We start from the raw sequence: 24,337 nt of genomic DNA, 5'->3' as shown, positions 1-24,337 counted from the left end.
TCTACTCAGTACCTTGGAAGAACATGCTCCCAGTTCCACTGTGAAGTCATAAGCCTCCTCTTTTTATTTGAATTAGGATATATGTTTCTAGTTGTGACAAATTAAAATTTATATTTAAAAACTGTTTATTTAATAAATAATAAAATAGAAATAAAACAATAAAATTTAAAAAATCTATTTCTAGCTTTTTTGACTTACAAGAACATGAGGGAATTCATTCTGTAGCATTTTTTGTCGCTACTGTGTGCTCTAATAGCTTATTAGTTACAAAAACATAGTTCACCCTGCTTACCCTGTTGGAATTTAAAGCACATCAATTTTTGAAATTAAGGGAACACAGGCATTTTTGGACAGAGAAAGGAGGGAACCATTTTTGGCAGTTTGACTTGTTTTTAAATAGCAGCTGTTCAACTTATTTTAAAAGTTAGAAGTATTAAGACTAGGCCTAATATTATTAAACATACTACAAGCAGAACAATGAAATTATATTTTACAAAAGAACAGATGAGTTTCAGATAGTGTTTATTTGCGTAGTTCTAAAAAAGCCAGATTTTTCTTTTAAACTTGTAGAGACCAAAGTGTGTTGCCCTCCCTCACTTGTGTGGGCCTGAGATGCAGTGTCATTTAGTTCTGGATGGAAACAAAAATTAAGTATTTTAAGATCAGGAAGAAAAACATTTTAGATTTTCTGGTCATTTTAAAAACATTCTTCTATAAAATCACTGGGAGGAAGGAGAACAGGGAAATTCAGGATGAAGCGTAAGAATCAGCTTGACTTTCCAAAGCTGGCTTGTGTCAGAGTGTCTGGTAGACAAGGCCTGCAATTTCATTCCGCTCTTCGAATTTTTTTCTGAAGTTCAGACACTTTTCAGGAAGTCTGGGGGAATTCTTGGGTGTTGCATCTGTACATTTTTGCTTGCTTAAATACCTGCAAAGGGCTGCATTCACGTTCATCAATATACTATTGAAATTGGTTATCAATGCCTATAAAAACTTGGGAAAGCCCCTAAAACTTTTAATTTAGAGATGTAGGGCTTGCACCAAATGTGCTTCTCCTAATTGTGAAATGTTTGAAAATGCCTGCAGGGGAACAGGAATTTAAAAGGTGCTAGTGAAAATTACTGCTTCTGATCTGACCAGATCTTTTAGAAGCCTCTGAATAAATAAACTGCTTCATTCCTGGAATATCCATCTGTCCCCTGTTTCTGGTATGGAGCTCTCATCCTTCTTTTCTTAATGGATGCTGCTATTAATAACTTACCAGTTCACATAACACTATGTCAAATTATTCTCTAGGTAATGAGCATGTTTGTATTTCTGACTAGGGGAGGAAAGTTTGGAGCAAGGCAGGAGAATGCTGCACTCATACATGTGGGCCCAGTTCTGCTGAAGCTGTCTTCCCCGATCAGCAGTGATTCATGGCTGAAATCCCTCACATGTGCTTCTATTGCAAAGCATATTTTGCAAACGTTTTGCGGGTTAGTGAAAAGAGTTGCACAGACAAACCTAGGAGGATCATTGACTCCAATTGCTGACAAAATGTCCCTTCTCCTTGTTAAGGTCATAGACTCCATCCCCCAACCCCTCCCAGTGGCTGAATAACAGATGAAATTGAACTGGTTTAAAAACAAATTTTTAAAGACTTGCATCTGTTTGCTGTGTAGAACCAAAGAATGGCAGAAGCCTTGTGAGAATGTCTCACACACGTTTCTCTCATTTCTTCCTCATTCTACCAAATTTATAAAATTTGCTTTTGTCCTTTTATAAGGACCTGAGGGACCACTGCAGACAGAGGATGTGAGTTTTTTCAGGCATATAATATCCAGAGGCAAAACAAACTGGAATGGGTCAGAAGTTTGAGCAGATAACTTGTTCCTTATTTTTATCTTGTCCAATAAAGTGTATTCCTTAAAGGTATTAAATTGCTGTGGGTTTTTGAACCTGATCTGTCCTCAGCAGTGAAAATAACAATCAGTTATTTTAAAATTTCAGTCAATTGCTTCTTCTACATCCAGTGTTTTCTCAAAATAGAGAGCTTCTCTGGCCATTGCTATGCCCAGAACAGTATCTTGTGCTTTATGTAAAATAAACAGATGTACCCTTCATAATAGCTTAAAACAAGCAAAGCATGTTTTTCACACACTTCTGAAAATTCCTCATGTTTAAGCAGCTTAAAAAGGTTCTAACAAGAAAATTCCTCCAACAGAAGATTTAAAAGATTTACTAAATCAGTCCTTGGAAAGATGGTGCAGCACTGTCTGTCATTGCCAGTTGCTTTTTTTGGGTATGGAATAAGCCAAATAATAGGCCCTATACAACTTTTCTCAGTCAAATTCACCTCTTAATGGCCTTACGATTGTGGAATTTTTCTTAGTATACATTTGCATTGTCCTTCAATGTAAATTACCTCTTGGGTCTTTGTGGTATGGTTGAACAACACAACATTGCAAGCCTTTAGCTTTCTGAAACTGAGACAGTAACCTCTAAATGTAGTAACTGCTTCAAACTATTTTTAAAATTGTATTGTATCCTGAAGTTCTTTATATTGCTACTTTTTTTCAGTTTTTTAGGTATTCACATTTTCCATCTTTATGCATTTGGGGTCAATAACACTGAAAATGACAGTGTATAACAATAACAAATGTGGTATTGGGTAATTCACAAGATTCAAACATCAAGAACAGTGTCAAGCATTGGAGGCTGGCAAAATCCCATTCAGTATTTCATCTCTATTTTCTGAAATATTACTTGCTTTCAACTGAAATGGTTGCACACCTTTTGAAATCTTGTCTTGTCTCTTTGTATTTCTAGCTTCTTGCTTTCCTTTTACCTCTCTTTACTTTTTATCCTTTTTCTTTCAGCATGGTAGTTGGACTGTATTTTTTCCTATGTCTCTGTCATTTTGTGAGAATTCCTCATTGCTTGGTCCCTGATTCCTTTCCCTTTCTAGATAGTTTTTCTATTTCTATGCAGACAATGACAAGACACTCCACTTCTCCTAAACCTGATTCTTTTTGTGAAGACTGTAATATTAGCCTTTCTTGCTGATATTTTTCAGCCTAATCTCTGGATTTATTAAGTTCAAAACAGACTCCCTCATCTGTCTTCAGCCATCCATTCCTCTTTAATTGCTATAGGAAAAAATGTTCTTGTTTGGTCCTTCGTTACTTTTTTTTTTTTTTTGTAGATCCTCATACCTTGGGCATTTGTGAATTATTATTATTTTTTTTCTACACAATTAACTGTAAGCTCTGCCTGAAAGAAACTGTCTCATCTGAAGAGTTCCTTTGCTCTGACACCTGTTAATTGCGTAGGACAGTCCTACTGTAGACTGGCTGTGTTTCAACCATGTCTCTGCCCCTTTTTTGTGGGTTCTGGTCTTCTGTTTAAGATTTGAAGCACTTTTGGGGTAGTTCTGGCATTGTTATCTGTTTGTGTAGCAGTTAGCCCAATGGTATCCTGGGCCACAAACAGCAGTGTTTGTTTTTGAGGTGATTTTATATATATATATATATATATATATATATATATAATATATTTTTGAGGTGATTATATAATTAGTACCTGTTATGCACTGAAGACTGGAGGTGCAGCAGGTTACGAGGAGCCTCTCATATTCCACAGGTGTGATCTAGAGAGTCAAAAAAAATTTCCTTGTAGTATCCAGATCAGTGGAATACCTGTTAAAACTATGAGTAACTTCAAAAACAGTTGACGACTAAAAGAAACTCCTCAAGTGATGAAGGATAGAGCTGACTGTACCTCATGCAGCAAGGATATTGAGTTTACCAGCAGTCAGTGACTAAACGCTCTTCTCATGTTATATGCTTTTAGCATGGAAGAAATTGACAATGTGTCATCTCTGAAGTCAGTCAATGGGAGATAAAAGCAAGCCATGAGATTCTGAATAGGATTCAGATATCAAACACCCCAGGTGTCATTGAGCGTATTTTTTTTTATATTTTTAGGCTGAATATGGCTTTGGATGTTTGTCTCACAAGCCAGCTTACGTCCTGAGGACAATCTGAAGGTGACAGTGGTGGTCTGAGACAGGCTTCCTGCAGTATTTTTAAAAACAAGTTTCAGACGTGGTAGTCAAATGGCACTTCTGTTAAGTACCTTACAGCCAGTGTTCATTTTGTTACTGGTAAATACTGACCAAATGTCCCTTCTTTGTTATCAGAACTATGGCAGCTTACACATTGCCAGTTAGAAAAATCCAGTGCTCCTTTGGATTTCCTCGCCTAAAGTCAGACACAGTATTTCAGACACGTCATGTATTTTGTGTTAAGTAAATCGAAGTCAACACAACTGGTAGATAAGTTTGTAAGCACTTTGGCTAAGTGTTACCTTTTGGCATTTAGATTAACATTAGATCAATACTGCAGAAACTGAGTGCCTTGTGTGTTGTGTTGAACAGTTTCTGTAAGGTAAAATTCCTGTGCATCCATTATGATGCTTCTCAAGTTCTTCCAGCAGTAGCAGCTTTCTTGCTGGTGAAGTGTTTTGAGTAAAATGATTTGGAAAAAAGTAGCAACATTTAGGGAGTGAGTGTGTGTGTCTGTACATGAACTGACAAATTTTAAAATGTGGATAAAAATGGTAAGTCTTGCTGTTTGCCACTTCTATCCTAGTTAGTGCTGCGGGGATGACCTCTGGTTGAAAAAGTCACAAGGATTTTATTGCAGTCGCTGGCTTTTGCCAAGAGTGAGTGTATCCGTCCTACCTTGGAGGAAATGCTCTATATATGCTAGTTGTATAACCTGCAACAACTTATAAAAAAGGCAACTTACAAAACAGAATGGTCAAACAGTCCTTTTTTGACACACAAAAACATCATAGCGAGGTTTGGGTAGAAAATTCATATCTTGTAGCAGAAAGTACCACTTTGGCAGGAAGACTGAACAGTGATTTATTTATTATTTTTTTGGGGGGGGAGTTAGGGGGGTTGGAGCTAAAAGGTACTTTCAAGTCTGCCTCAAAAGCCAAAGCTGGCCTCATAAACATGCATAAAAGACAAAATGGTACCGTGTCTTCATTTCCACTGATAGTTCTTAGGATGGTCCCAAATTTCCAAGCAGTTGGACTCTCCTGCTAAAATTCTCATTATTAATATATCCTTTAGATAGTGAATCATCAAGTATCTGTAACTGAAGCAAGAATTCGCATGTCACCTTTTTAATGTTATTTTTGCAGTCTCTCAAGCTAGTTTTAGAAGGACTTTATATAGAAATATATAAATAGCTTTCTTTGTAAACAAAGATATATATTATACGTGTGCAGATTATACATGTGCATTTAAGTTAATTTAGCCCTCTTCACATACATCATCTGTATTAATAGAGGCTCTGAGCAGTATTTCTAACTTAGGACTCTGGGGATATTGCAGCTCACAGCTTTCCATATGTAATTCTAAAAACAAAATAGGAAGCTCAGAGAAACTAAGCTTCAGTGGTTGTCTGTCTTATTCAGTGGATGCATTAAAAATAGTTTCCACCACTTCCAAGAGCATAACATTCAAAACATCATACTTGTTCGTAAAATTAAGCTCTTCCAAGAACTGTGTGTGTACTACTGAACAGAAGTCAACAGTTTTGAAGCAGATCTGCTGTAACCCAAAGGATCGGGGTGCTGGCGCTAGCTGGCTGTGCTGTCCTGTATTCTGCCCCTAGCACCACCGAGTGTGTGTTGTTAGGGGGCTGTGTTGGAAGGCACGCTGCAAATACAGATAATCCACCACCCCAGTCTGCCTGAGTTTCACTGATTCATGCAGGTGCCTCCAACATACCCCTGTAAAGTCTTTGATGTTTATCACTAGGATGTTTCTCTTAAATTTATGTTAGGTCAGGCAGAGGTCAGAGTGCCCTGTCTAAATACCTGCCTGGTGTGCACACCTCTGGCAGTTCAATAAAAGGCTTATGTTGTCACGTGGCCATTTGCCCTTGCAATGTTATATGACAGGCCAGGTGAGATTGAAATGCATGCTTGCTTTGTCATTTGAATTAACTTGTGCACACAATGGTTTTGAGTAGATGTGGTGTTGTTCCCATTTATTCCTGGGGATATTTATATGTTTTGTTTACTTGCAGCTAGGATTTTATTAAACACTGTTGTGAATGTGGCTATGGGTAGAGACAGTGCCTCTCATAAAATTAAGTGATATGAGAGTGTTTCAGATTTTCAGTGCTGTAAGTTCTCCAAAATAATGTTCTCTGACTTTTAAATGAATGAATGGGTGTTCTTGTATCTGGCTTAAATACCTAGTGAGATTGTATGTGAAGAGCACTAGGTAGTTCAAGAAACAGAAATGAAAAAACTCTAAATCTGTATCATGGTGATGGGAGGAACTTGTGCATCCACTCTCCAAAGCAGGCAGAAGGCCAGTACTTGAGGTTTGTACCAATGTCTTCTTGAAAGATTATGACCAAAACCATGTAATATCTTGTAACTAGGGAATTAAATGGAGACAGCTGCTGCAGAAAATGCCTGATTTACTCTGAGTACTTGTAGTGGAGTTGTTGTGTTCGCTGGGGAAGAGAAAAGATGGCCTAATTCCTCATTTGACTGCTATAGGTCCTAAACAAAGATAATGAAGGCAACTATAAGTCAACTCTTATCAACTGTCAGGTTGCAAAGTGCTGAACGTAGGACTGTCAAATTGCTTGTCTGTGCATACAGCACTGTATAAGAAGCTGTAGGTCACTGCAAATTTTCTGTCCTTCATGTGAAGGTTCATGTGATTGGTCATTGCTAGAAGCAAGATCACTGATTAGGCGGTCAGTGGCCTTGGTGATCCTGTTTCTGCAGTCATGAATGTCATGAAGAAATATTAGTCAAGAAAGTCAGAAGTTGTCTCTGCTTTACATGTCAAAGTTTGGTATACATCTGTTTTTGTTTGACTTTGTGATCATCTGTACTGTCCTCAGTATTCAGTTTGGAAGCTGGAATTTAGATGATGCAAAAACCATTAGAAATTAAAACCTGCTGCCTTGCTTCTTTTTAAAACTGAAAACAAGCACATTTCAAATTTAGATTCCCTTTTGTAGGTTGTTTACTGGGGTCAGAATGGAACATTGTTACATACCCGCAGAGGAATTCACATTGAACGACTTATTTTCAAAAACTTCATGCAGAATTGTTTAGGTTAGAAGGGAGCCTCTTGATCATTTAGTCCAACCCCACATTTACCACATCATGCAAATGTTAAGTTAAAAATAAACTGATGTGGGCACTATCTATTATCAGTCAGTGCTGTATGCGTTTTGTTACCTAGTTTTTACAGCAGGCTTTCCAACAGACAGTTGAAAAGTAAAAGAAGCAGTAATTGTAATAATCATACGAATTGTTAGAACTCTTTTTGAGGTAAGTCATGCCCACTTGACCAGTCTTATTTCATGTAGTTTCCAAATTTACTTAGATTGATTTAACAAAGAACTGAAGGATAGTATATCAGTGACAAGCAGTTAGTACAACATTTTGTACTGTGAATTTGATGCTCATAAGTCCAGCTTTTCCACTTAAATTTTGACTGTGTATCTGATCTTAAATGTGTAAAAAAAACCCTCATATTTCAGCCCTGGGTTCTTTGCAGTTCTGAAGAGCCTCAGTCTATTTCTGCTTTGTAAAATGCCTTTTTCTTAGAGTACTGGTCCAAGACGTGCTTTAGGAGAACAAAGTTGGATATGTTTGATGCTAATACTCAAGTTTCCAGTGTCCATTTAGCTGTTGGAACTCCTTGCTTGTGGATTTGAAATTCTCAACAGGGAAAGAATAAATTGGACAATATTTGGCTTACATGTGAGGGCTTATCCTTCACCAGCTGGACTGGTGAGTCCAGTAGTAATTTAGTTAATACTCAGTGTAGACAATATAATTGCAATAAAGGGGAAGTCTGTATTGTAGTGAGACAGTCTTTAAGGTAGTGCTATGGCTGATGTTCAAAGATTAACCACAAAGTTTGTGTGCAGGCAACCGATCGCTTCCTGTGATTGTATTAATGTATATTAAACAATGCCAAAAGCAGTGGTTTTCACCACAAGAGCACCGAGAACTCTCAGACTTTATTGCAAGCCATGCAAAAGAAACAAATTTGTCATTTTCTCTTAACTGTGGTTCCCTGTGCTGGTTGCCAAATGCCACCAGTTTGCAGACCCCATGGTTTGGGGATTGGTGCTACAGGGAGCGCTTGGAAAAACACTGTTAGAAAGATGGTGAGCCGAGACCCATGATGTGGAAATAAAAAAAGAAGTACACTCTTTGGGGCATTTCACCTAGAGAGAGCATCCACGTAGCTAAAGATGCCAAAAGGTGTAAAAAGGTGGCCGGGGGACTGGTTGGCTGACCCGTGTGCTGCCGCAACCCCCCAGGTTGGCCGCTGTCGGCCTACATTGCGTGGTCAGCCCCTGCCTGCCTGCCTGTGAGCAGGCCTGTCCTACTGAGCCCAAGGAGCGGTCTGAAGCACCCACTGGGTTTATTTTTTGTGGGACTGCAGTTGAACCCTTTGGCAGAAAGCCAGTGGAAGTGCTAAAGCTGGTCATCTCCTTCGCCGCCATCAGTGACTGCTTCTGGGGGCTTTTGTCCTTCAGGCCGTCATGTCAGCATCCAACATCAGACGTGGCTTCCTCCCTGCTGGCCTGCCACTTGTCAGCTACGTGATGGAAGAGAAGGAGGGAGAGTGATCAAAATTGCACGTATGTTCATACCCACTCTTGTAAGGAGCAGGCCTCGGGCTAAGACAAAGGATTTGAGAGGTTTGAGACCTTGTGGATGCCTCCTGGATTCTTTCCTGCTGGGTCATTTCCTTGCAGCCCTGTCTGGTTCTCTAAGCTCACCTGGGTGTGTTTGCAGGCAGTCAGACCTGTATTGTGAAAGAGAAATTAGACACTTAACCTTGGTAATAATTAACTTCCATAGCCTTGTTTGCTACCTCTTTGTTACGCTTTTATTGTAGTTTGTTTGCTCACTTCTGAGGAAATTCTTTTTGGCATTTTATGAGTTTTTATGAAGCAGAGTAAGAGAATTAAACCGTGGGGCTCAGGTGCAGAGGAAGGATTTCTTTCTTTCTTTGGCAATTCACCTGTATAAACACAAATTGGGGACGGGTGGAGCTCAGGGGCAGCGATAGCAGAGTGGAAACATAATAAACAGGTTTCCCATCGTGTTTCTTGTTAAGAGTCTGCTTGAGAAATGCCTGATCACGTATTGCAGACTGATAACCTTCCTGTCCTCAGCTGGGCGAGAAGGACCGGGTGAATTGCTGTGCAGTTTGTGCAATCCGTGCCGAGCCCTGTGGAAAGGTCCCTGGAATCTGCCCTTGCCACTAGGGACACGTCAGGGCAAACAGCCGCTGGAACAAAGAGCCTGGTACTGAACTGCAGGGTTTGTGGGCACAAAATGTTGAAAGTGCAAACGCTCCCAATTATTTTCATCCGTATTAAACAGTGTCTCTTCCAAGGAGACCTTTTAACTTGAGCCTCTTGGTTGGAGTGTCCTTTCTGTGTACACACAGTGCTTTGCAGAACATCGGTGCGTGCCTGACAAAGTGCTGCCTGCCAGCCGATGGTGCAGAAGGGGGTAGTGCTCAGTGGTTGAGGGATGCTTACTGTGGTGTGGGGGGGTGCGGGCTTGGCATGGGGAAGGAATTTGATCTCTTGTGATACCTTTTTTTTTTTTTTTTTTAAAGTGTAATGTCATATATGTCTGGTGGTTGTTTTTTTTTTGTAAACAAGATCTTTTTTTTGTTTATTTTGCCAGCAGACTATATCAGAAGCCAGACTTGTTTCTGTATTGAAGCACTCCAAATTGGCTTTCATATGCAATCAAGTTCTCCTTATTCAAGTTCTCCTTATCTACCGCTGCATGTGCAGCAGTGAATTGTTTCTCTATAATTTCCCATAAAAACATTTCAAGAGAATTAAGAGACATACTTTGGCTGTGGTTTCAAGGACAAAGAGAGCTGATGTAATAGTCCTTTCACTCAGCCTTCTGCTCCTGCAGCATACCTTGCTCTAGTTTCTACATTAATTGTACCCAGCAAAACCAACCCTGGTCAGATTTCTGATCTGCCCTTGTACTGGCTTTGGTGCTATCTGCTCTTCTGCACCACTATATGTGCTAGCACAGACCAAAGTACGTGCAGCAGAAAACGCAGTTAACTTCATGTAAGGTTATTAGGCTGAAATGCCTCAGTGTAGGGTTACCTGAGCGGAGAAGTTAATGTGGGAAGCACTTGAGCAGGAATCATGGCACAAACACGTGAACTTGCTGAAACTGTTCTGCTTTCACAGGTGACACACATAAACTTCCATAAACTACTGAAACTCTCAATAACATTAAAAATATCAAAGCTTGTTAGGTTCCTTGTTCACATTTTACCTGTGGAGAAGCTATTTAAGAGCCCTAATTCTAAGATGGTTACACATTTCTTTGTGATTTCTAATATATGCTTTTTTCTGCCAAGTTTGTACCTTTAGGAATGCAGTGAATGAACGCTTTGTTTTGTGTATGGCATACTTTGTGCCAACATAATAATTTGTTTCCCTCTTCTGAGCTTACTCCTTTGAAGTATCTTGCAGTGCTTCTGTGTAGCACTCAAGTGAGGCAGGCTGCTCTTTTTGCCTTAGATTCAAATTCTAATTCAGATTAAATTCATTCTTTGTGCATTAGATTCCCCACAGCATATCCCAGCAATCCTGTTCTGTTTTGAAATGCATAGTATTCCAGATGGTATCTTACCGATGTGTTGCATAATGCCGTTTTAATTTCGTTATTGCTGACATTTTTGAATGACTTGCAGCAGTAACCTTCAAGATGACTAAATCTACCTAACATATTCTACTTAAGAAAAGATAATATTGATATGATTCGAGTCCATCTAATTAACTGTTTGTTGTCTCTGTACATGTCTTAGTATTGCTTCATACTTGTCTCCTTCCCCATTACTGTATACTGTTTGTTTAGGTTTATATTGTTTTCCCTAACAAACAGGTTATTTTGCTTCTGGAATTCCTGAAATAAATCCTGAGTGAAATTGAAGAATCACATTCTTGGTATAGATTTGAGATGGCAACAGGTGGTAAAACCAGAATGTATGTCAGCGCAGTGCATGCAGTAGAATACTTAAAACAATGATCGGTTGACTAAATGGATCGTACCTACCTTTCTAAGAATAGTTTGATATTTTAAGTGACATTTTCTCCTTATTTGCATTGCCACAGAAGAATTGATTTTGGAGCTTATAAACGTTTTTCTTATTATAAAAATAAGGTTGTTTTGCTATCTTCTTTCATTTCTCATCCTATACCTGTAAATAGGGAGTGTTGTTAACAAGAATAATAATTTGAGCCAGCTGATGAGAGGCTTGCCAGAAAGGCTTTTGTTTTGTAGGAACTGTACCAGTTGGTCTCATAAAAACACACTTGCTGCTTCCCAGAAACTTTGCTTGTTTAAATCATTGGTGAAAAGTGGATGTTTTCTCTTATTCAGGCATTTGATTTAACAATGTTTTAGAGGTGAATTTGGCTAGGGTTTTAAAATAAATCAAGAAAGCAAGCTCCCTCAAAATGCAAGCTGAATTCTGAACATAGAAGTAGGTCTACAGACTTTAAAGTGTTTGTTTTCAAATAGAAAAGCTGTGTAGTGTCACTCTAGCACGGGGATCGTTCCCATCTGTGAGCAGCACAGAAATGGTTGTGGTGTGGTTGTGCAGTGCTCACTGGTGGCCTCTGATGGGTCACATCTGTGCTGCACTTCGGTGCTCCCCCCTCTGTTCCGTGGGGCTGGTGCAGTGCTTCCTGAGGCCACCTGTGAACTGGGTCCAGAAACTGAAATGAGTCTAAAGAACTGGATAAAAAGAAGGGATGGGGTTAGTTTGAATTTTGACCAGTCCCGTAGCTTGACACATGGCAGTAGAAGTCGTACCGGTGTAAGCTGCTCAGGTTGTCATTGCTGCACAAGAAACATCTGGGGGAACACTGCCCGAACTGGCTGCTGGGCTTGGTAAATGAGAAGTCCCGATGATGCTGGAAGTAATGCTAACTTTCAAATATTAAAATCATACATATAAAAAAATAAATAATAAAGGTACATTTGTGTATCTACCATTTACTGCATACAATGTATAAAAGGAGTTTTCTGGCAGCCAGAGTGCTGTACACCCTGTTTTACATGTAACGGCTGGGAGTCCAGCATAAGCTATATGCTTAAGAATGTTTAAACATGATGATATGGACATGAAGAGTAGCTGCAAAGCATCTGGCACACCATCTCTTAACTGGTAATGTGCAGCTGGGGTTGTAACGTTTTACATCCCATTTCTGTATGGACATTCTCGTTACTTTAGACATCATATGCACTGGACATATGGAAAAATGAGAGGGGAACTTTATGGATTAGAAATGAAAAGACAGCTAATATGTGTGTAATAAGAAATTCAAGTATTTTGGTTGTTATGTTGGAAAAAGATTTTGTTGTTAAACTCTTCTTTCATATCTGAAACATTTCTATGAACAAGTCCTGATTGTTTTTTTAGTGAAATTCACATTTCCTAAAGTACTGCTATTATTGTGTCCAAATGCTGTGCTCAGTACATGTAACGTTTTCTGTGAGCATGGCTGTTGTGTGCCTTATATCCACATCTCAGGGTGCATTGCCTGCTGCTTCTTCTTGGAGTTTCATGTCTGGGGCATTCCTAATTTCTGCCAAAGCCTGCTCCGTGGTGTTGGTGACTAAATACTCTGCGCACTGGCTTCAGCTTTGTTACCTTGCTATTTCTATGGACTTACATTTGTTTAAAATCATAAAGATAGACATAACATACTACTCTGAAAATCATTAATGGTTTTCATGTCTGTAGGCCACTACATCGCGAGGAAACCAAAGCATGCTTTGAGAACTTTTCCTTTTTTTCTAGCAGGGTGGCTGGCATACAGAAGGCAGCTGTTCAGCAGTGCACATAATATGTGCTGGCAGCACCAGATAAACAGTATAAACACAGAAAGGCAACACTGAGGAAAGCTTTCATTTTCTTTTTAGTAGAAAAAGAGCTATTCATATCCCTGACTACAGTTTAGTTAAAAAAATAATAATAATAATAATAATAATAATAATAATAATAATAATAATAATAATAATAATTAGTAGAATGGGAAAAACCCATGCTTCGGAATTGTGTGAACTGCTCACAACCTCTCAGCTGTCTCAGATGGGTTGGAAGGGACCTTAAAGTTCCAACCCCCTGCCATGGGCAGGGACACCTCCCACCAGACCAGGTTGCCCAAAGCCCCATCCAGCCTGGCCTTGAACACCTCCAGGGATGGGGCATCCACAGCTTCACTGTGCACTTCCCAGTTTATGCACATAAAATGCACATTTCTTCTTAGTGCAGAAATGTTGATTTGATATTAATAAACCTTCGGAGAAGATGACAAACTTTAGTGCTTTTTCATTGCTTTCCACTCCCACGCGTAGGCAAGGTGAGCATGTGGTGTGGTTGTGCAGGTGGAAGCTTCCTTTGTAGTTGTTTGTCTTGCGTGCCTCCTTGTGAGGAAATATGGAAATCAAAATTGCTATTATCCAAAATAATTTTTAGAAACACCTATGAATAAGTAGATAGCAAAGGATCTCCTTTAATTGAAATAGCAATTAAAAATACCCTGAGCCACCAGAAGCTGAGCTTTTTTCAGAGGATTGCCTTTATTACTATTACAGGTCCAGTTGAATCTGCTGTGCTGTGCATTTCTGAGTAATTGTCTGCGGTAGAGGAAGGTCTGTTAAGGTTAGAAATTACATTCTTCTCTACTACAACTAAAGAAATGGCTGCTTTCTGCCTGCCAGCGGCATGCTTAAAAACAAAACTAACCCAACCCACAGGGAGTTAAAATATTTTTGTCCTAAGTCGTCACGTCTGGCCGAGGAGTGACCTCAACCTTCTCCTGCTCTGAATCATTGCTGAGATAGCCACGTGCTCTAAATAGACTGAAGTAGATTACAGTGCCAGAAACTGTTTGTCTTTTCACGTGTCTCGGATGGCTAAATGAATACAACCTTGACATTGTTAAAAAGGGCGCTGCTACACCCAGTTACTGTAGGTGTAGTAGCAGATTAACCACTCTAACTGCTTTCATGTGTGTAATCTTTCCAATCTTGATCTGGTGGCCATGTTGCTTTTCTCCCGTGGCACGTAGGCAATGCTTGACCGTGGTTTTCATCCTGAAGCTGTTTTTTGCATTGGTTGGTGCAGAGAAAATACTCAGTTTCAAGGAGCTCAAATACTGAAAAAAAATAAAATAATAATGGTACCCTGGCAGGGTTAGGCTGCGTTTACATGTCACCCCCCTGTCCCAACAATATATTTGAAGGTTTAGAAGGTTCTTAAAGTGATCTTTCAAGAAGTACTTGAGAGTGGTGCTTTTCATACTTGCTGAAATTCTCTGTACTCAAATTAACCTAAGTTGTGATGTAGTAAGTCTGATAAAGCCAGCACACGGTTTCTGGCAGTAGTCAAAATTAATACTTCAGAAGGAGGAGAGATGCTGGAAGCAAAGAAATTCTTTCCTGATTGTTATTTTCTTGCATTTATGATCAAACCCATAATTTGCAAAATTATAAACCTTACTGGTAAAAAAGCTGTTAAAGCCTTCCCTTACTGTCACCCATTAAGATGTGAATGAGAGCTTGCTTGCTTGCTTTTCAAGTAGAAATGAGAGCTGTCTCACCTGGTACTTTGAATTACAGTAATTCTTCCTAGGCTGTTTTGCCTTCACAAGGTGTATATATTTTGGATTTTAGCAGTTTAGTTTTGTGTTCTGACAGCAAAGAAAAAAAAAGAAATTAATTGTTACCTCCTTAGTAGCTTCCAGCTTTTGTTTTCTCCTACAAGTATGTTACACAGCGTCCTAAGTTTTGATGGCATCTCTGAAAAGAAAGAATAGTTAACTGAAACAGCTTCATTTTCTTTAGATAGCTTTCCTGAGCTTACAGTTTTGGGGGATGGTGCTGTCCTCACCTTTCCCTCATTTTGTACATTCATCCATTTTGTGAGCAATCCAAAACATATCTAGGACCTCAAAGATACAATCTAGACAGCGGTGACAAGCTCTAATGAAGGATATGTTGTTGTATAACATGAATATATTGAGTAGCTCTGCACTGTGTTAACCATGGCAATAAAACTATGGTTATATCATTACTGTAGTTTGGAAGAATGAGCAAGAAATTTTCAATTCAGAAAATAACTCTGGGATCAAAGCATTAGTTGCCAGTGGAGCTACATCCATAAACTTCCTCAGGTGTTTGGAACAGCTACCTTATGATGCTCTTGTGCTTTATATAGGTTCTTATGCTACTTTTATATTTGTGATATCTGAGGATCAAATTATAATACCAGTAACATATTAAATGCTTTTTCTAATAATTGTCTTGTGTTTTATTGTCTTTGCACCAAAAGACAATCTTTTTATTGTCATGCACCAAAATGTGCTTTCCAGTTTATAAGTTACATTTTTTTTTCCCAGTAGACACCATCCATTTGGAAATAATCTTATACACTGGTTTTATTAGATGATGTCTAGGAAGTACTCCTTACACATGTTTAAGTATAAGACATTTGTTAGCCTGAAATTGTAAAAGAAATTTTCACAAGACCTGTAACCATGTTGTTGCTCATGTGTTGCTCTCTGCAGTAGAAGAACAGCAAGGAGTGAGGAGGTAGAATTTAAACGCACCAGGGTAGAAGGTAATTTTGTAGAAGCGTATCTTTCTGTTCAGCAGGGACAGCAGAGAGAAAACAGTGCCAGGCAGCCAAGCAGCTGTGCTAAGTGCTGGTGCAGGAGCTGCCTAATGTTCTCTGACACAGCTCGATGGCCACAAGTTATTTGCAGCGTGTAGTGGGTGTTTCTGGACAGGGAGTCTGCACTGAAGTACAGTTATGTGAGGTATAAAAAGCTTTCATTGCCGCTCCTTTAATCAAATCAAACCTGATGAAGATAATAAAGATAAAAGCTTTATGTGTATAAATAAAAGATCTGGCTTTACCTTGCACTTTTGGGAAAGAAATCATCGTGATGAACATATAAAGAACATCGTAGTGGATGTTTAGTTTGTTAAATAAGAGAGCAGTGGGAGCAGGGGGCTGGAACAGGCTGAGAGGTGAAATTCTGTCTGTTTTGCTTCTCAAATAGCACATCTCTTTAATGCAGTCCATGTGTTCAGCCTTGCTTGGCTTAAGGTGGTAGAGTTTTCATACGGGGGGAGGTAATATTTGCAAATAACTGTTCTTTTGCTGTCTTTAACTAAGACGTATGTGTTGAGTTAGCTAGACATGTCTCTGCCTTACACAAGGAATAGAAACCCTGGTCATTTTGAGGGTTACTGTGTAGTTTGATTTGAGTGCTCTTATTCACCCAGTGACACAAATGCCCTCATTGTATGTACAATGTGTGAATAGAAACAAGACTGAAAACAGATGTTTTTATTATGGAGGGGAACGTTAGAACAATACTTCTAGGCTTTTTTTTTTTTTGGGGGGGGGGGGGGGGGAGTATTTATTTATTTAGTTTATTTTGAAGTTCTTGGATAAAGTGGAAGTTGAAGTAGAAAACAATGAAGTTTTATCTAGAGAACCCATTTCAGCTCAGCTGCAAACCTCCACAGCTAAATAGCCGTTCACGGGAGATTAATTAGTTCTTCCTCACCTGTTAATTTTTAGTGTCTTTTGGGCCTCCTTCTTCTACTTCCCTACTGCCTTATTCAGGTGTTAGAACCACCTGTGGGTACTCTCCATAAGCACCCCCATTTGTGTGTAATGAAAGTCTTCAGCATACAAAACTCTGCTCAGGAGTGTGGAACTGGGTCCTTTGGTGCTCTTGTCCATGAGGGTCAGTGGATGAGCGTGTTTTGCCAGTGAATAGATTTGATGTGTTTGCTTGTGCCTGTGCTAACTGTCCTGTATGAGAAGACATGGGCTGAGTGGCATTTTTGTTTGTTCTGTGGCTGTGAATTGTTTGAACGCTCCTTTACGGTGTTTTGTGAATGCATCTGCCAGCAGTGAACCTCTTCAGCTGGAAGGATGCTGATGATAACGTGGGAAATAGGTGAGTAAAAGTTTAGCTGATACTTACGGTTATGACATGGATAGAAACTTAATCACAAACAATAATCCTCTTTATCAGCTGCCAATATCACTTGTCCCCCCTGTAAGGGATTAAGGGACATATTTAATGTGCTGGTTTACTTACAGAAATACATTTTCTTATAGATTCTTTCAGGAGGACTTGTACAACTCAAAGAAAAGAATAAGGCTGAACTGTGCTCTACTCATGAATTAATTTTTATGTTACTAGTGAAACATTGTTCTATTATTGGTGTGATGTTGGAGATGTGACTCCCTGTAGAATTGCAGGCTAGCACTATTTAGGAAGGCCACCTGAGTGGGTTAGGCTGGAATCAGCAAGTAAAAAAAGCTTTGGAGCCTTTTCATGTCACACTTACTGTTTGGTTTTCTGGTAGAGCAGCAGTTTTAAGATACAGCCAGATTCAAGAAAGAAAGAATTAGCCATCTTTCCTGAGAAGTAGCTTTTAAATTCTGAGAAGCACACCAGAAGATGCAAAGAGAGGATTTATTTTAATTTTATGCATTTAATATCTGCCCAGTATAAAATTACTCATAAGGGGTTGTTTGGAAAGCTGGTTAGCCATGCAGCATGTAGTTTTTCAAATCCTGTTCCTCTGCGTTCTGCTTTCCATGACACCATCCTTTAGGGACAGCACATTTGTTACAGGAGGCTGAATTGTTTCCTCTTGCAAAGCCTTACAGTCTTTGAATCTCCCACTGGCTGCTATCCAGAAAGAAAGATTTGTTGGTTCTGCCCGGTGTCTGCAAATGTGTGGTGATATTTATATCCATTGAGTTGTTTTCACTTTAGCTAGATCTGGTAAAACATTTGTGGCAAAGGCTGGGAACTTTGAAATAAAATTCTGTCCTTGAAGACATGCTCTGACTTCCACGGCATCCTTGGTTACTGGGTGGGGAGGAGGATCATCCTAGCTGGACTGGAGTCAGGAAACCTTTTAAGAAAGAAGTAAAGTTCAGTTTTTGAAAGTAAAACACTGTTTAGGCATGGACAAAAAGCAGAATATTGCTAAGCTAAGGGCTAAACTCAGACTTAAAGGTGATTCACAGTACTTTTTAGTGGTAGTCTTTATAATCCACTTAATTCTCTATTGCTGTACAGTTATGTTGAGTCAAAAGTCATCATAGATGGAACTTCTAAAATAAAAGTCTGCCTTTTTCTCATAACATTTTTCTAAATTGGTGACAACGAAGGAAGAAAGGCAGGTATTTCACTTCCATGAGCATTTCCAAGCCTGTTTTCTTTTCCCTCTTCAAGAAACTTCCACTAAAAAAGCAAGGCCAGTGGCAAAAAAAAACTTGTTTTGAGAAGCATTTCCAAGCATGAAAACAATACCAATGTAATGTTTTTGAAGTACAGTTTTTACTTAAATTAACAATGGTTCACTTGATCTTTGTCTGAAATTTCTTAGAGCTATTCACCACTTCCTCCAGATATGATTTAATAAAACTATTTTCTCAGAATTTTCCAGATGGTGGTTTTCTTTTTTAAAAAAGTAGTAAAGTTTTGGCTCTATACTTGGTATATCATAAAGCAAGGATTGTCATCGCCCCTTGAAAGCTGTTTGTGACCTTTGAGCTTGAAAATCCACAGGCTAATCAGTAGATTAAGTACTATGCAGGTTTAGCCCTGTTCTTAGCTTTGCTCCACATTTTCTGTACAGTCTTCAGTAATGAAAGTGGTCAGTCTGCCTGTAGGTTCATAGTCTCTGAAACAAGACTTACAGCTACCTTAGGAAGGAAATCAGGAAATATGTACTCAAGGCAGTGAAGGCTGACTTGGAGATTCTTAGAAAGATGTTTGTGCATGGAAATAATTTTCCTTGAATATGCATTCTCTTTTAACTTACACTTTTCAAATAGCTTTATGGCGTTAGCTGTAGAAATAATTTTTACTGGATGAAACATACATTGCATAAAACTTCTGGCTTAGTTCCGTATGTGTGACTGTAACTGGCTGAAGATCCAAGTACCAGCAAAAGGATGTGGTAAATTTTCCTTGGAACTGGCAAAAGTTCCTGTACTTGGAATTTTTAAAACCAGCCTAGATTGATATACTGGAAAATATACTGCAGAGAAAGACGGTGCTTTATTTGTAGGAAAGTAGGCTAGGTATTCCTTAGGCCTGTCTGTGTATGGCTAATGAAGTTGTAAATGATAGTTATTCTAATCCACCTTCGTTTTCCTGGTTTTGTTGGATGTGGCCGACAGAACGACTGAAGTCCTAAGTCTCATGCCAATGAAAATGGCAGTTGACGTTTCCTTGTTTAGTTTCTCTTGTTAAGTGTGGAGTGAAACTTCAAGGGTGTAGCTAAGAAAATATTGATTTTTTTATTATTATTTTTCTTCCAGATGAAGACTTGCAAGCATTTGCCCAGTAGGGTGGGGTAGAGAAGTGATCTTGATTGTGTAACTTCAGTCTTTGGCTCCGAAGCCCTGAGAACACTTGAGCAATATCTGCCTGCCGTTTGCCGTTGGCTAGATAATGTTGTTGTTTCTAGGTTCTGGACCATAGACTGACTTTCACACGAGCCAATGGCATGGGGCTTTCCCACACTTGCAACATCACTGGTTTTCCAGCAGTGTGCCGTGGCTTGTGTACAGAAGTTAAATTTCAACTGAAACGCCTTCTGCTCAGGTCAGTCATCAGTTGGGCAAAGCCGTGCTCGTTACCCAAGCCAGCAGCGTCTGTCAGTGCAAGCGCACGGTATACAACAAAATCATTTTGAAATACTACACCCTGGGGTTAAAGCTGTTACAGTTTTTCAGCTGCAAATTCTTAACAGGCTTGTCCCTGGCATGAGTTTCTGGAACACCTTCCTACAGCAGTAGTGGCTGAGGTGGCACCTGGGCGCTCAGGGACTGCAGAGCCCGACCTAGCCTGCAGAAAGGATTGCAGTGAGCTTGGGTCAGGGCCATGCAAAGGATCAGGCCCACAGGTGCAGGCAGACATGGTTGTGCCCAGCTGGAGGTGGATGCATGGAACACACTGCTTGAGTGTTGTGGGAGACCCTTGGTCCGAGAGGTTACAGAGATCTGGGTGTGCACGTAGGGGTACCTATGGTGAGGGTGTTCGAGCATCTGGTTTTGTTCAGCTCTGAAGCTAGAGGGCTGCTGGCTTTGTTTTTTTGCTTGTTTGTGGTCTGTCACCCTTATTTCTAAGAGAGATGCAAGTCTGGGGATTCTGGCACTGGCATTGGATTGATGTAATCCAATGACATGTCGCAGGAAGCTTGTCCTGTGGTTAGGGCTACCTTCTTTTGCTCGATAGCATGAAATTTTAGTGTTTTGGAAGGAAAGGAATTTAAGGTCTGATCTGTTAGCCCCTGAAATCAGTGGGAGTCACACACTGATTTTTGTTGTGTTGGCCTAGGAAAACTTTTGCAATACAGTAGCTAAGATTTTAATTGCCAGCACGGTTGAGTCTTTTGGAGGGATTTTAAGTAGGAATAGATGGTTAGGAAAGTGTTTCTGGTTTTGTCAAATTCCTGTAAAATTGGATCAATTCATACAGTTCATATTAATAATATTGTCTTTGCTTTTACCTGTGAGGAAGTTGACAAGTAAAATGAATGGTGAAGTAGTTCCCAAGTATTCTCTTGACATAACTCAGCGAGATTCAAAGTTTCCAGGGGACCGTTAGTCTTGCTGCAGTCTGTGCTGGCTCAGAAACAAAGGTGAAGGCGATTTAACACCTTTATTGTGATTTGAAGTAGCATGAATTAAAATGAAATATAGTGAATTTATAATACGTGTGCCTGTGGAGTTATGGTTACAAAGGGCTGGAAGACAAAAGGCAGAAGCATTGAGCTGCTGTTTCCAGTGCAGAGGCAGAGCTGTGCCCCTGTGCAGGGTGGTTTGGATCTTTTGTGCTTTTCTCCTGCCGTGGTTGCAATCCTGTCTCACTAAGCCTCAGCTCTCCAAATTTCATTGCATATAAATGTGGCCTTTTGGGTAGTGATTGCATTAGGTGAGGGTTTGTACACCCTTCTGTAAAGGGATCAGGAAGTTCACTTTTTTTTTTTTTATCTGTACCTTTGGAAAATACACTGGTGTCCCAGAAGGCAATAATGCCGGCTCTTTGATGTTTATACTAGCTGGTTTTTCTTTTTAATAATCAGAGCAGGAGGAAATGTGTCGAATTAGCTGCATGACAGAAGCAGAGGAATTCATTAAAGAAAGTAAAATGAAGCCTACTCAAATTTCAGGCTCCAGGGTTTGAGTCACAAAGTGGTAATCGTTCTAGTTGTTTTTAATGATTTCTTCTGTGGCACTTTCCTTGTCCATGAAACTGATATTTACTGTTAGTGTGGGTGAGCCTGAGAAAACGAGCAATGTCATTGAAGCTTTGAGCAGTGTAAACATTAACCAGCACCTTTCTGTTGTAGTCTCTGGTGTGTTTGTCAAGACCAAGGGAAAGAGACTGGATGAATCAGGGTATTATGTTAGGACTATACAAGCTTCACCTGTAGTTTGCCATTTCATATCATCCCAGCTTGGTAGCAGCTGGAGTGCTTTACCAACTGATGGCAGTTTTGTATCCTAGGTGATACGAATCAGTAAACGTTTGCCTTCATGCAGGGCTTTTGAGAAACTGTGTGTCTTGGAGCAACATTAAGCTATGGACCCTTTCTTTAATCTGCTTAGAAGTTAGAGCAGGGCACTGAATCTGTGCCTACAGACTACACGGCATCACACACAGTTTGTTTTATCTGTGGCTGATTTACCTGCCAGCTTGAGATCTATGTGGCATGTCCTTTCTGTGTTCAACTTTGCATGCACTGTGCAGCACATGCATACATGTTAGTCCCCAGTTTCTGTGTTTCCCCCAAGAAATAAGGCTCCCCGGCAATTATTTCTCCCTGATTTTAAAGGAGAAATTCCTGAGAAGGGAAGGATCCCAAGTCTGCACCATTTTTTTAAACTAGTTAAGAGAGGTATGAGCCTTTTTCTCCCCATATTTTGGTCACTATCTACCAGGGGCAGTAGTACTTTGTTACTCTAAAGGAATGGATGGTTGGTTACTTGGTAGGCTGGGTGACATTTATGTAGCTCCTCGTTGTCACAATATGCATGGGCCCGAGGCTGATGCATAACAAACCTAGCCTGAAAAGGTAGATGTGCAGATATGTGAGCATGTATTAGCTGGGCATATCAAACATGCATTCGAGCCATGGATTCACCAGGATGACTTATGGGACTACAGACCCCCTATTATTGCTGCACAGTGTGGTGTGCATGGTCTTGTCACTGATGTGGAAATAGTAAAGCCTGTATTCAAGCCTGTGACTCTACACAGTGTTTTGGGGTTTTGTTTCTTTGCTGGAAATAATTGTGCTTTGTATGTAGATCCACTTCTGCTTTTAGTGAATTAAACAAGTACCAAAGCCACATTACGTTAAGAACCTTAGTGCTGACTTGTCCCATACCAGCTTTTCTGGCTTTGTATATTCATCTTGGCATCCATATCTTTAAGAACCTCAGTCTCTCAGGGAGCATGCTTAAAGCCGATGCTTAGTAGCTCCTGTATCTTATTATAGATGAAGCTTCTATGTGCAAATCTCTGGTAAGCTGAAGAGCTGGACAAATGATGTCTTACCCAAGAGTAGCTTGGAAATCTGCAAGTAGGTGTCTGCAGCTAGAGGAACACCTGTGTCGTTGGTGGCTGAGGGTGGTTCTGTTCATTCCAGAAGCAGCTGTCAGAAGAATTTTAAAACCAGATTTTTCTTTCCCGTATTGAAAATGAAAAATGCCTTGGGAGAAGCCACCCAGAAATGAAGTGGTGCAAATGGGGTTAGGCAAATTTGTGATCACATAACCATAAACAGACTCTGAAGGGAATAGCTAGAGGTATGCCCTCTGACATCCCCAACTTGGTGAGTGTAGCTGCTGAGGAAGCTCAAGGCGAGTAGCTCAGCCACTTTCTAAGGTCCTACGTGCTCACCTGTTCGCACTACAGGTAACAGCGCATTAGTTTAGATAAACCATTGATCTGACTCAAGTCAGCATTTCTTGTCGAGGCTGGATGTCCTGTGACAGGTGCTGTCACCCACAGATGAGCGATACCAAGAGAAGAGAGACTCCCGTGTCCACTGCATGCAGGAGGCCCAGTGGCATTGCTGCGATCTGTGTAGTTTGCTGAAGGTTTTTTTGGAGCAGGAGATAGGCAGTTTGAGGGTAATGTCTGTGTGTTTGGGGTTGTACAGCACACAATGTACAGAGAAATCTTCAGATGTGACTGGAGTTTTGGGACAGTAATGTAATGCAAATAATAATGGTGGCCTGCAGATCTAGACACAGATCTCTTGTAAGTAGTGTGGCGGGAGCAAGGTCCTTGGGACCTGGGAGAGGACCATGGGGAGTCTGATTCTCATCCATTAGCAACAGCAGTCCCACGTCCTGCTCTCAGAGTGGTATTCTTTTCAAATGGAAACTTTTGTGGTTAACATATATATAAGCTGGTGCTTGGGCAAGAGGAGTACTGTCCTGGCAGTGTTAGAGAGTCAGGATTTGGTTTTGCTTAGTCTTTAGCACTGAGAAATTTCCCTGTGTATTTTTATTTTTTTTTTTTGGCTCTGCAGGGGCCAAAGATGAACATAAGGGCATATGGAATCTGGATTTCAACCTAAGTCATGGTTTGACTAGGCAGACATTTTCTTTTTGAAGCAAGAGTTGAGTTTGGGTCTGCCTAATGCAGGCCCATGTTTCTGATCAATATTTTTTCATCAGTATTCTCACAGAAATTGGGAATAAAAAGCAAAAAGGAAAACATTTCAACTGCTAGTAAATACTTCTTCTCCCTATTAGCTTCCAAAATTCCAATCAGGCTTTTTATTGCAGCTTGATGTAATTTGCTGTTAAGAAGGATATGTCAACATGTCCAGTATACCGTGGTGTGGACAGAATGCTTTTGTGGTCCACAACATACCATTTTAAACTCTCTGTTTTTCTGGAACCACAAATTGAAATCCTGGCAGCGTTAACTTTGTCCTTCTGCAGTAGGGATGAGTATTCCAGTGCTCTGAACATCTGCAGGTCTTCCTCCACTGTTTGTTTTTCTTCAGTGATTTCCTTCACCTTGGTACCTCTACCACTGTGAGGTTAAGAAAAGTAGTCATCTGGTAAAGTTCACTCAGGCAAACAGAATGCATTTTGGTCTTAGGCAGCTTTCTCTTGAGGTAAACAAGGAAATAATATCCTCCCAAAGTA

General features: G+C 39.9%; 1 protein-coding gene and 1 long non-coding RNA gene across 22 annotated transcripts in view; one reads left to right on the top strand and one right to left on the bottom strand.

Annotated features, from left to right (window-relative positions):
• The window catches only part of RAD51B (RAD51 paralog B), a 474,920-nt gene that overhangs the window by 161,650 nt on the left and 288,933 nt on the right, over nt 1–24,337 (top strand). The gene's annotated exons all lie outside the window — the stretch shown is intronic.
• LOC106017971 (uncharacterized) lies at nt 13,669–15,868 on the bottom strand. The gene is made up of 3 exons (XR_002403457.4): nt 15,723–15,868; nt 14,841–14,913; nt 13,669–14,270 (listed from the first exon to the last, which is right to left on the bottom strand). It is a non-coding gene; the product is annotated as an uncharacterized lncRNA (long non-coding RNA).

The sequence above is a fragment of the Anas platyrhynchos genome, chromosome 5 (genome assembly GCF_047663525.1).
Source record: "Anas platyrhynchos isolate ZD024472 breed Pekin duck chromosome 5, IASCAAS_PekinDuck_T2T, whole genome shotgun sequence".
Taxonomy (NCBI): domain Eukaryota; kingdom Metazoa; phylum Chordata; class Aves; order Anseriformes; family Anatidae; genus Anas; species Anas platyrhynchos.
The sequence above is the reverse complement of the archived record's forward strand: the minus strand, read 5'-3'. Positions and strand labels throughout refer to the sequence as shown.